General features: G+C 27.4%; 2 non-coding genes across 2 annotated transcripts; one reads left to right on the top strand and one right to left on the bottom strand.

Moving 5' to 3' along the window:
• The first annotated feature begins 910 nt into the window (after positions 1-910).
• LOC142544036 (small nucleolar RNA R71) lies at positions 911-1,021 on the top strand. The gene has a single exon (XR_012820005.1). It is a non-coding gene; the product is annotated as a small nucleolar RNA R71 (small nucleolar RNA).
• Positions 1,022-12,152: 11,131 nt separating this feature from the next.
• On the bottom strand, positions 12,153-12,263 carry LOC142544035 (small nucleolar RNA R71). Its single transcript, XR_012820004.1, has one exon. It is a non-coding gene; the product is annotated as a small nucleolar RNA R71 (small nucleolar RNA).
• Positions 12,264-12,510: the final 247 nt, after the last annotated feature.

The following is a 12,510-nucleotide window of genomic DNA, read 5'->3' as shown; positions in this document are numbered from 1 at the left end:
TATTAGGATTATCATCCTTACTCTTTTATTTTAAATGATCCTTGTTTTCATTACTATATGGATCATTAACTATTTTACCACTTCTAAGGGTAATAACAGATTTTATTTGATCAATTTTTTCATTTTTTAATTCTTGATTTTGATTTTTAGGATTAGGTTGAGGTTGAGATGGAAATTTTCCTTTTTCATGAATATTAAGTACAGATGCAAATTTTGCAAGAGTTTCTTTCAAATCACTCATAGATTGACTGTTTTGAATATTGATAGAATCTTGCTTTTGGATAAATGCATGAATTACATCTTCAAAGTTTTTTCTTGGAGGTGTAACATAAGGAATATAACCTTGATGATTTTGGTTATTTTGAAAATATTGTTGTGACGGTTGTGCATTATTATCATTCCTCCAACTAAAATTAGGATGATTTTTCCATCCAAGATTAAATGATGGTGAAAAAGGATCTAGTATTGGTTTTTTATAATTGTTAACATAATTTGCTTGTTCATGGAGACATTCTTTAAATGAAGGTAATGTTGGACAATCTTTTGTAGCATGATCATGTGTATCACATATATGACAAACAATTTCTTGAATACTTTTTAATTGCCCACTCTTTTTCATTTCTAATGACTCAATTTTTCTTGCTAAAGATGCAAGTTTAGCTTGAATATCTATATCATCTTTAAGATTATAGATACCACCCCCATTTGTTGAATTATTGTTTTTAGTTGTTGGTGGTTCTATTGTGCCTATATTATCCCAATTTTGAGCATTTTCTGCTAATGAATCAAATATTCCATTGCTTCATTTGGGTTTTTATCTTCAAAAGTTCCATTACACATGAATTCTATCATTTGCCTATCTTTAGGTATTAGACCTTCATAAAAGTGAGAAACTATTCTCCATGTTTCAAAACCATGATGTGGGCATATATTAAGTAATTCTTTATATCTATCCCAACATTGATAAAACGTTTCTCATTGTTTTTGAGAAAAAGTTGTAATTTATCTTTTAAAAGAGTTTGTTCTATGGGAAGGGAAAAACTTTTTGAGAAATTGTTGTTGCATTTCTTCCCATGATCTTATTGAACTTGATCTTAAATTTTGTAGCCATGTTTTAGCTTTATCTTTTAAAGAAAAAGGGAAAAGCTTTAATCGAACTATATCCATGCTACAATTTTGATCATTATAAGTGTTACAAACTTCCTCAAATTCTTTTAGATGCAAATATGGATTTTCAGAATCTAAGCCATGAAAATTTGGTAAAAGTTGAATAATTTGGGGTTTGAAGTTGAAATTAGATGCATCAGGAGGAAAAACTAAACAAGATGGGGCACTAGTTCTAATAGGGTTCATATGGTGCCTAAGTGTTCTTAATTGATCATTATCTTGATTATTTGAATTATCATCCATGTTTAAATTATTTTCAGATACTCGAATAAGTCTACCACTTCTTTTCGACTCCAAATACTCATACAAAAAAAAAAAAAAAAAACAACACAATACTTATAAATAAAACATAATTAACAAATATAAACTTAATTTATACCTCCCCGGCAACGGCGCCAAAAACTTGCTACTACTTAAATAATAATTCACCCAAGTGTAGGTTGTCTGCAAGTGATATATTTGGTAAGTACGAGATCGATCCTCAGAGAGGTTATTTTGAGTTTAAATTTATTAATTTATAGATTACCAAATGCAAGAATGAAGTTTACAAATTATAAATTTTGTCAAGGCTTGAGGATTTATTTTTGGTTTATGTAATATTGTTTAACTAAAAGTAAAATAAAAGAAACCACCATAAATAATGGTTCCAAGAAAATTAAACACACACATAATATAATATAGTTCCCACTATAGAAAATTCCGAATTAACCAATATTTTATAAATGGTACCTATGATTATAATTATAACTATATAAATAAATAATTGCATAAAGTAAATGTTGAATTAAATCATTATATTTCATTTAGAAGAACCGGCAGAACCACGCTATTGCCTAAATGAAATATATTGATTTAATAAGTTAGTTGCGGTAAAGTAAAAGTTAGTTGCAATAAAGTAAATGTTAGTTGCGATAAATTAAATGTTAGATTGTTAGATGTTAGTATTAAATCATAATATTTCATTTAGAACAACCGGCAGACTCCTTATAGTTGGTTTTTCTGGTCAAATTAAGGGTTGGTGGGACTATTATCTTACAAATCAACAACAAGAAGAAATTCAAGTCCTCCAAGCCTTTCAATTATGAATATTAAAAAGTGGATTAAAGACTGTAATATCAAGACTCCAGTAACATTCCAAACACCACAGCAGACAGACGGTTGAAAAATGCCCCTTCTGAATTCCAAAGAATTATGAATGAAATTTTCAATGATTATTCAAAATATTGAATAGTTTATATCGATGATGTCTTAGTCTTTTCGAACAACATAGATGAGCATATAAAACACCTAAAAACATACCAAAGACTACCCATTGATACTTAGGGGGATAATTGGACACCAATAGAAATATTCATAAACAATAATAATAATGAGCAATTAATAAAAAGAAAATGCAACAACAATAAATAAATTAGGTGGTAGAACCAGCCATATAATATGTATAATAATATATATATAAATGCGGAATTTAAAGACAGGAATTTAAATGCAGGAATTTAAAGATCTTTAAAGATTTGAGGTTCTCCAGTTTCTGATTGCATACAATCTTTAAAGGATTGTATGTAGAGCATACTTTTGCAAAGAACACCACAAAATCTTCAATGATATATATATATATATAGGTATTTATATATATTTAGGCGGTTTAACCGGCTATATAATATGTAATATATAAATATATACAAGTATTTAACACATAAATAAAACACACCTTGGAATCAAAATAAGAACTTCAATATAAATCTTCAAAGGATTTACAAATTCTTCAAGAACATAAAGCTTGAAGGGTAAGAACACCTTGAATGTGAGTGGAGAAAGTAGGAAAAGTAAGAAAGAGAAGAGAGAAGAAAGAAAGAGAAAGTGGGAATCAAAACTTGGTATCAAAAAACTTGAATTTCCTTTGAAGCCTTGTCTTCTTTTTATAGACATCTTCAAGGGTATTTTCGGAATCTTGAATAGTATTTGTCCTTGTCATGCTTGCATCATTTTGATGTCATTTTTCATATATATATATATATATATATGTGTGTGTATATATATATATATATATATTTATTACAAATTTTACAATTAAAATACAAAAATTACAATTCAATAAAAATCATGTGTCTAAATTGTGCATTCCTTCTTCATCGAGTAAATCTTCAAGGATAATATCTTCTTCTGAGGAGTAAAAGATTTCTTCTATTTTCTGGTCTTCTAATTCTTCCAAGAATCTGTTGTACATTCTAGTATAAAAGTAAAAAGTTTTGGGGGCATCTGTATAAAAATCTGGAAAATGATCAACGCATGGTGATGAGCTCAATATGTAGATTTTGTAAATCTGGTTCATAAAATATAATCTGTAGTCTTCGTTTCTTTTTTCGATTAATTTATGCTTGAAGGCTAATGTCTGTAATCTCTGATGTTTTATTTGTTTTTGGATTGTAGCACTGCAAATGGCTGGATGATGGACTTTGGGTTCCGCTTCTTGTCTTTGCCATTTAAAAAAGGGCTTGACCCAAATTCTGTGAACTGCTGGTTCTAAATTTGTTCTAATCCATTCTGGACATGTTGATCTTATTTCTAATTTTACTTCATTATTGCCGGTATCAAAGATATATTGGATTGCACTTTTAAGGGCAACACTGTTGAGACTGTCTATGTTATCTTTATCTGTAATGATGATTTCGGAAACTAATCCTAAATCTAATAAGGAATTTATACTTATTCTTTCTTCCTTATTATTAAATTGAAAGAAAAAATCTCTAAATGATGAAAAGTGTATTTGGGTAGAAAGGATGTAGAATTGAAGTTCCTAAGAAGGTCTGGGTAGTAAGTCCTAACGTTAAGGCTGTAAAACCATAGAATTGCTTAGGGTTGTAGAGAGAAATTAAAAATCGAAACACAAATTTTATTAAAATGAATTCAATTTTCTGTAGATCTATTTCTCTTAACTCTGTTACTTCAACTTCTTATGAGAATAGAAGGATAATAAATAATGAAGAAATAGTCATAGAAGATTTTGATAAATCAATTGATAACTGGGAAATTCCTAAAGTAAATAAAGATCAAATCTATAAAACTTCAAGGTATCAATTTTTCAAAACTGATTTTACAATCAAAACAGAAGAAAGAGATATTCAACTTAGAAAACCATTTGAAACAATAAGTTTATTTTCCCAAAATTCTTTACAAAAACATAGAGAAAAGAATTATAAATACCTTCATATTGGATTAGTCCAAGTTGGGATAAAACCTTTAACAAAAGAAGGATTAAATACTTCTATTCTTGCTATTTAAGAGATGCTAGATTCACAAACTTTGAAGACTCCTTGTTAAGTTCTGTTGAATCCAGTCTGTGTACGGGACCAATTTCTTTTGATTGCTATCCAAATTTTTCAGTCTCCTTAAATGATTAAAATATTTTAAAATCTTTAGTTCTACAAGTTAAAACTCATAATTATAATATGCTTCAAGGTTCAATTCCCGTAGCCTTAATTTTTAAAGTACATTATAAAGCCATGATTTCTGCTTTTGCGACAAATGTAAAATTTCATAGTAAAAAAGGAGAAACTCTTTTATTACAAACAGATTTAAGAAAATCTAATACAGTAATTCCTAAACCGATTCAATGGAAAGATATAACACTTCCAGAAGAATGGATTTTAGAAGGTATTGTCAAAACAGAATTTATAGAACAAGAAGAACCCAACACCCAATTAAAATAAATAACTCAATATTTAGATGGAAGAGTTAAACTTTCTTTTGATAGAACAAGTAGTCATAACAGTAGATCTGATGATTCTTCAACTTCAGATACTATAGATTTAGGAAGAATATCACAAATAAACTCTCCTTATAAAACCCAACCTAGATATTCTACTTCAGATATACCCAATTCTGTAATAAGAAATGTAGATTATACCCCAGAAATACCTAGACCTATATATACCAAAAATAGGATAGGAAGACAATTGAATATTTCAGAACAACAATTTGAATCAGAACAAGATCCAACTAGTCCAACTTTTTCCTCTATAACAGAAAATATAAATAATGAACTAAATGTTATAGAAAAAGAATTCCAAATAGATAAAAACTTTCTACATAAAGATTTTTATGATATACATAATAAAGCAAAAAGATTATGGTTTTTTGAAAATTTTATGAATACCAGAAAAGATATTCAAGAAAAATTCTATGAATTTATAAATAAATATAAAATTCACATTTTATTCTTCGATTGGTTTGAAATATACTCATCTCAAAATTTTTAGAATACCCATTTTCAAACTATGTAGATCCTATTACAATGAGAAATAAATCACCGGAATGGGAAACCATTACTGATTCTAGAAAAATACAATCTAATCATCCTCCTTTACAAGGAATTAAAATGCTGGTACAAAATCAACAAATTGAAGCAATTCCTATAAAAAATCCAGGAGATAATGATAAAATTAATATAAAAAACATTATAATACAAAATAATTTCACAAATACAAATTTAAATACCATAGGAAAACAACTAGATCGGATAGAAAAACAAATACAAAAACAACCAACAACTAAAATAGAAACCTTGAATACAGATAGGAAAATCAAAATCCCAAATTTGAAACCATATCAAATAACCGATAATAGTGCTAAAAATATTAAAGAAAATAATTCTGAATTCATAAAAATAATACAAGATAAATTAAGTAAAATGGTAACAACAAACAGTAGTTTAAATCAACCCATAGATCAAATTGTTCCTGAAAAACCAACCTCTAATCTTAGAATAAATACCTTAAATCATGATTCAGATATTAGTGAAGCTTTAGAACAATTCCAAAATCCTATAAATAAAATCAATAAAATGGATTGGAATAAATCTTCACAAAAGTTACAAATTATTCTGCTCCAGATTTAGGAATAATAAAACCATAACACAATCTCGTTTTAATGCTTTTTCCGTTTATGATTGGAACATAGATGGAATGACTGAATATAATATTCTTAGTATTTTACAACAAATGACTATGGCAGCAAATGCTTATAAAACTCAAACAAATACACAAGATAGAACCATAGCCGAACTCCTTATAGCTGGTTTTTCTGGTCAAATTAAGGGTTGGTGGGACTATTATCTTACAAATCAACAACAAGAAGAAATTCTAAATTCTATAAAAACTGATGAAGATGAGATACCAATTTTAGATCAAGATGAAAATCCCCAACAAGATGCTGTAGCTACTTTAATCCTAACAATCTTTTTACATTTTATAGGTGATCCTTCACATTTAAAAGATAAAAATGCTGAATTATTATCAAATCTTAAATGTAAAAAATTAAGTGATTTTCAATGGTATAAAAATACTTTTCTAACCAGAGTCATGCTTAGGGAAGACTCTAATCAACCATTTTGGAAAGAAAAATTCCTAGCATGATTACCAACTCTTTTAGGAGAAAAGGTTAGAAATAAAATTAGGGAATCATGTGGAAAAAAAATAATTCCTTATAATGAATTTACTTATGGTCAATTAATTAGTCTAACTCAACAAGAAGGTTTAAAAATATGTCAAGATCTAAAATTACAAAAACATTTAAAATGGGAAATGAAAAGAACGAAACAAGAATTAGGAACTTTCTGTCAACAATTCGATATAAATCCTAATAAACCTTCTCCTTCTAAATGCCTAGGAAACTGTAGTGAATCTAATGAAAAACCATATAGAAAAAATATTAAATACAATAAGAAAAATTTTAAATCAAAAGAAGAATTTTATAAGAAACCTTAAAAGAAATTTAAAAATTTCAAACAATATCCTAAAAAATCATTTAAAGATATTGAATGTTATAAATGTCATAAAAAAGGACATACTGCTAATTATTGTAGAATGAATAAACAGTTAAATGAATTAGAATTAAATGAAGAAATATTAAATAAAATTTCTAATCTTTTAATTAATTCTTCTGAGTCAGAATTAGAAAATTTTTCTTCTAAAGATGAAAATGAATCTTTACAAATAAATGAATTAATTACATCTAGTAATGAATCTGAAAAACAAATTAACATGCTTTCTAAAGATCAACAATTCCTTCTTGATATTCTAAAAGACATAAATGATCTCAATATTCAAAAAGAATATCTTGATAAAATTTTAAAATCTCTCAAAGAAAATAAAGAAGAAAAAACAGAAATAAAATATACTACTTTACCAAATACTTCTAAAAATACTTACGACCTAACCAATATTTTAGAAAAAAGAAAGAAAACAAAAAATAAAGAGATAACAATCCAAGATTTACAAAAAGATATAAAAGAAATAAAATTAGAACTAAAAGAATTAAAAGAAAAACAAAAACAAGATTCTGAAATAATCAAAGTAATATTAGATAATATTAATATTGAAAATTCCGAGGAATCTGAAGATAATGAAATTAAAAACATTCAAAACCTTGAGAAAATTCCAGAAGACTTTCTTTTTGTATTAAGAGAAATAACCTCTAGAAAATACATACTAAAAATAAATCTGGTATTTTCAGAAAATTTTAAAATTATTACGATAGCGCTTTTTGATACTGGTGCTGATTTAAATTGTATAAAATCAGGGATAGTACCTAAAAATTTTCAAGAAAAAACTAATGAAAAACTTTCGGCTGCTAACAATTTTAAATTAGATGTTAATTCAAAAACAGAAGCATCAATTTTAAACAATGGAGTTTTTATTAAAACTACATTTATTTTAGTTAATGACATACATCATACTGTAATTCTAGGAACACCCTTTATAGAATTAATTACTCCATATAAAGTAAATAATAATTCTATCTCTTTTAAATTTAATTATAAAAAATTAGATTTTGAATTCTTAGAAAAACCTCGTACAAAAAATCTCAATTTAATAAAAACATATTCTATATATGAAAATAGTATTAATGCACTAATTCAAGGAAAAAATTTTCAAAATAATATTTCTTTAAAAAGAATAAAAACTTATGGGGATTATGAAAGAATCTTAACAAATTTATTTGATCCATGCAGGAAAATGGCGTCATCAAGCAAAGTTAATTATTTCCAATAGAAATCCCCCACAGAATTAATTTCTTTTGGAGATATCAATCTCCCTGTTTATCCTCAAAACTCACAAAAATGTTTCAGGACTTCAAAACCTTTTCATCTAGAAAAATCCCAAAAAAAATTATTAAATTCAATATGGAACGTCCAACCAAACGATTCCAATCAAAAAGTCATAGTCTTAAACGCCTTGGCCTATTATTTCAATCAAATAAATCTTTCTTCCCAATCAGCACATGAAGCTGATTCAGAAACCATATTATATTACGTTGTTTACCAAGTGAAGGTGACAGGAATCTACAACCATTGGACGCGAGTGGTTGAAGTTATTAAAAATGAACAAATTTTTTTTTATAAAAGTTTTAAAACACTTCCTGAAGCTCTTGAATCAGCCAACCGTTTTATTGGTCCAAATTACTTTATTGATTATCCAGTCCGAAAAGATATAAATACCCAAAAGAGTTATGGTAAACAAATAGCCAATGAAAAAAATTTTCCAAAAAAGAGTTTTTATGAAATTCCTAAAAAAGATTTAAAAACTGATTTTCAATTTTGTAATCATTGCGAATCGATGGTAAAAAATTTTAAAAGACTAAATGATTCGAAATCATTAATGTCTGATAAAATAAAGGAATTGACGGAAAAATTACAAAAAACAGTAGCAGCCCTTAAGGCAAACCGTATAAACTTGGACCTTCTTAAAAAGATTCAAGATTTTGAAATAGACAAACCCAGTCTATTAGACAGACCTAGTCTATTTAATTCTAGCCAAAAACTGAGCCCAACAAGATTTTTCTTTAGACCACTTACAGAATTAAGCATATTACCTACCCAAATAAATGACATTATTTTCTCAAAAGCCAAAGAAAATTTCTACAAAAAATTCCAAATGATCCAAGAAATTCTTTTCTTAAAACCTGATGGCATAAAAATTATTCTTTTAAAAGGAATAAATTAATATGCCAAACATAAAATTGATTGTGAAAAAAAACTTTAGACATAAATAATTGTTCTTGTCAACTTCAATTCTACATCCTTTCTACCCAAATACACTTTTCATCATTTAGAGATTTTTTCTTTCAATTTAATAATAAGGAAGAAAGAATAAGTATAAATTCCTTATTAGATTTAGGATTAGTTTCCGAAATCATCATTACAGATAAAGATAACATAGACAGTCTCAACAATGTTGCCCTTAAAAGTGCAATCCAATATATCTTTGATACCGCAATAATGAAGTAAAATTAGAAATAAGATCAACATGTCCAGAATGGATTAGAACAGATTTAGAACCAGCAGTTCACAGAATTTGGGTCAAGCCCTTTTTTAAATGGCAAAGACAAGAAGCGGAACCCAAAGTCCATCATCCAGCCATTTGCAGTGCTACAATCCAAAAACAAATAAAACATCAGAGATTACAGACATTAGCCTTCAAGCATAAATTAATCGAAAAAAGAAACAAAGACTACAGATTATATTTTATGAACCAGATTTACAAAATCTACATATTGAGCTCATCACCATGCGTTGATCATTTTCCAAATTTTTATATAGATGCCCCCAAAACTTTTTACTTTTATACTAGAATGTACAACAGATTCTTGGAAGAATTAGAAGACCAGAAAATAGAAGAAATCTTCTACTCCTCAGAAGAAGATATTATCCTTGAAGATTTACTCGATGAAGAAGAAATGCACAATTTAGACACATGATTTTTATTGAATTGTAATTTTTGTATTTTAATTGTAAAATTTGTAATAAAAATATATATATATATATATACATATATATATATATATGAAAAATGACATCAAAATGATGCAAGCATGACAAGGACAAATACTATTCAAGATTCCGAAAATACCCTTGAAGATGTCTATAAAAAGAAGACAAGGCCTCAAAGGAAATGCAAGTTTTTTGTTACCAAGTTTTGATTCCCACTTTCTCTTTCTTTCTTCTCACTTCTCTTTCTTACTTTTCCTACTTTCTCCACTCACATTCAAGGTGTTCTTACCCTTCAAGCTTTATGTTCTTGAAGAATTTGTAAATCCTTTGAAGATTTATATTGAAGTTCTTATTTTGATTCCAAGGTGTGTTTTATTTATGTGTTAAATACTTGTATATATATATATATATTACATATTATATAGCCGGTTAAACCGCCTAAATATATATAAATACCTATATATATATATATCATTGAAGATTTTGTGGTGTTCTTTGCAAAAGTATGCTCTACATACAATCCTTTAAAGATTGTATGCAATCAGAAACTGGAGGAACCTCAAATCTTTAAAGATCTTTAAATTCCTGCATTTAAATTCCTGTCTTTAAATTCCGCATTTATATATATATTATTATACATATTATATGGCTGGTTCTACCGCCTAATTTATTTATTGTTGTTGCATTTTCTTTTTATTAATTGCTCATTATTATTATTGTTTATGAATATTTCTATTGGTGTCCAATTATCCCCCTAAGTATCACTGGGTAGTCTTTGGTATGTTTTTAGGTGTTTTATATGCTCATCTATGTTGTTCGAAAAGACTAAGACATCATCGATATAAACTATTCAATATTTTGAATAATAATTGAAAATTTCATTCATAATTCTTTGGAATTCAGAAGGGGCATTTTTCAACCGTCTGTCTGCTGTGGTGTTTGGAATGTTACTGGAGTCTTGATATTACAGTCTTTAATCCACTTTTTAATATTCATAATTGAAAGGCTTGGAGGACTTGAATTTCTTCTTGTTGTTGATTTGTAAGATAATAGTCCCACCAACCCTTAATTTGACCAGAAAAACCAGCTATAAGGAGTCTGCCGGTTGTTCTAAATGAAATATTATGATTTAATACTAACATCTAACAATCTAACATTTACTTTATCGCAACTAACATTTACTTTATTGCAACTAACTTTTACTTTGCCGCAACTAACTTATTAAATCAATATATTTCATTTAGGCAATAGCGTGGTTCTGCCGGTTCTTCTAAATGAAATATAATGATTTAATTCAACATTTACTTTATGCAATTATTTATTTATATAGTTATAATTATAATCATAGGTACCATATATAAAATATTGGTTAATTCGGAATTTTCTATAGTGGGAAATATATTATATTATGTGTGTGTTTAATTTTCTTGGAACCATTATTTATGGTGGTTTCTTTTATTTTACTTTTAGTTAAACAATATTACATAAACCAAGAATAAATCCTCAAGCCTTGACAAAATTTATAATTTGTAAACTTCATTCTTGCATTTGGTAATCTATAAATTAATAAATTTAAACTCAAAATAACCTCTCTGAGGATCGATCTCGTACTTACCAAATATATCACTTGCAGACAACTTACACTTGGGTGAATTATTATTTAAGTAGTAGCAAGTTTTTGGCGCCGTTGCCGGGGAGGTATAAATTAAGTTTATATTTGTTAATTATGTTTTATTTATAAGTATTTTGTTGTTTTTTTTTTGTATGAGTATTTCGAGTCGAAAAAAAGTGGTAGACTTATTCGAGTATCTGAAAATAATTTAAACATGGATGATAATTCAAATAATCAAGATAATGATCAATTAAGAACACCTAGGCACCATATGAACCCTATTAGAACTAGTGCCCCATCTTGTTTAGTTTTTCCTCCTGATGCATCTAATTTCAACTTCAAACCTCAAATTATTCAACTTTTACCAAATTTTCATGGCTTAGATTATGAAAATCGATATTTGCATCTAAGAGAATTTGAGGAAGTTTGTAACACTTATAATGATCAAAATTGTAGCATGGATATAGTTCGATTAAAGCTTTTCCCTTTTTCTTTAAAAGATAAAGCTAAAACATGGCTACAAAATTTAAGATCAAGTTCAATAAGATCATGGGAAGAAATGCAACAACAATTTCTCAAAAAGTTTTTCCCTTCCCATAGAACAAACTCTTTTAAAAGATAAATTACAACTTTTTCTCAAAAACAATGAGAAACGTTTTATCAATGTTGGGATAGATATAAAGAATTACTTAATATATGCCCACATCATGGTTTTAAAACATGGAGAATAGTTTCTCACTTTTATGAAGGTCTAATACCTAAAGATAGGCAAATGATAGAATTCATGTGTAATGGAACTTTTGAAGATAAAAACCCAAATGAAGCTATGGAATATTTGATTCATTAGCAGAAAAAGCTCAAAATTGGGATAATATAGGCACAATAGAACCACCAACAACTAAAAACAATAATTCAACAAATGGGGGTGGTATCTATAATCTTAAAGATGATATAGATATTC

The sequence above is a fragment of the Primulina tabacum genome, chromosome 4, assembly GCF_025594145.1.
Source record: "Primulina tabacum isolate GXHZ01 chromosome 4, ASM2559414v2, whole genome shotgun sequence".
Taxonomy (NCBI): Eukaryota; Viridiplantae; Streptophyta; class Magnoliopsida; order Lamiales; family Gesneriaceae; genus Primulina; species Primulina tabacum.
This window is presented reverse-complemented; position numbering and strand designations above follow the sequence as displayed.